Raw genomic sequence first — 244 nt, 5'->3', positions numbered from 1 at the left:
TCTTGTCCGACCTGGTTCCGCGTGAAACACAAGCCTGTCTTCGTTCACATCTTGGGGTAGAGGGTGGTAAGGTGCCAGCTCCATGCCTGTTGTTGTCGGACTGAGAGGCGATGGCAGTTGGAGCAGTATGACCTCTTGCGCTGGCTCGGTCTCAGTCATCTCAATATCGGGAGCTTGATTCTCGACGCCTTCCACGGGATCGTCTGTAGCAGGTCGCTTTCGACCGCTGATCTTAATGTCCGTC

The sequence above is a fragment of the Plasmopara halstedii genome (genome assembly GCF_900000015.1).
Source record: "Plasmopara halstedii genome assembly, contig: Scaffold_816, whole genome shotgun sequence".
Taxonomy (NCBI): Eukaryota; Oomycota; class Peronosporomycetes; order Peronosporales; family Peronosporaceae; genus Plasmopara; species Plasmopara halstedii.
The sequence above is the reverse complement of the archived record's forward strand: the minus strand, read 5'-3'. Positions refer to the sequence as shown.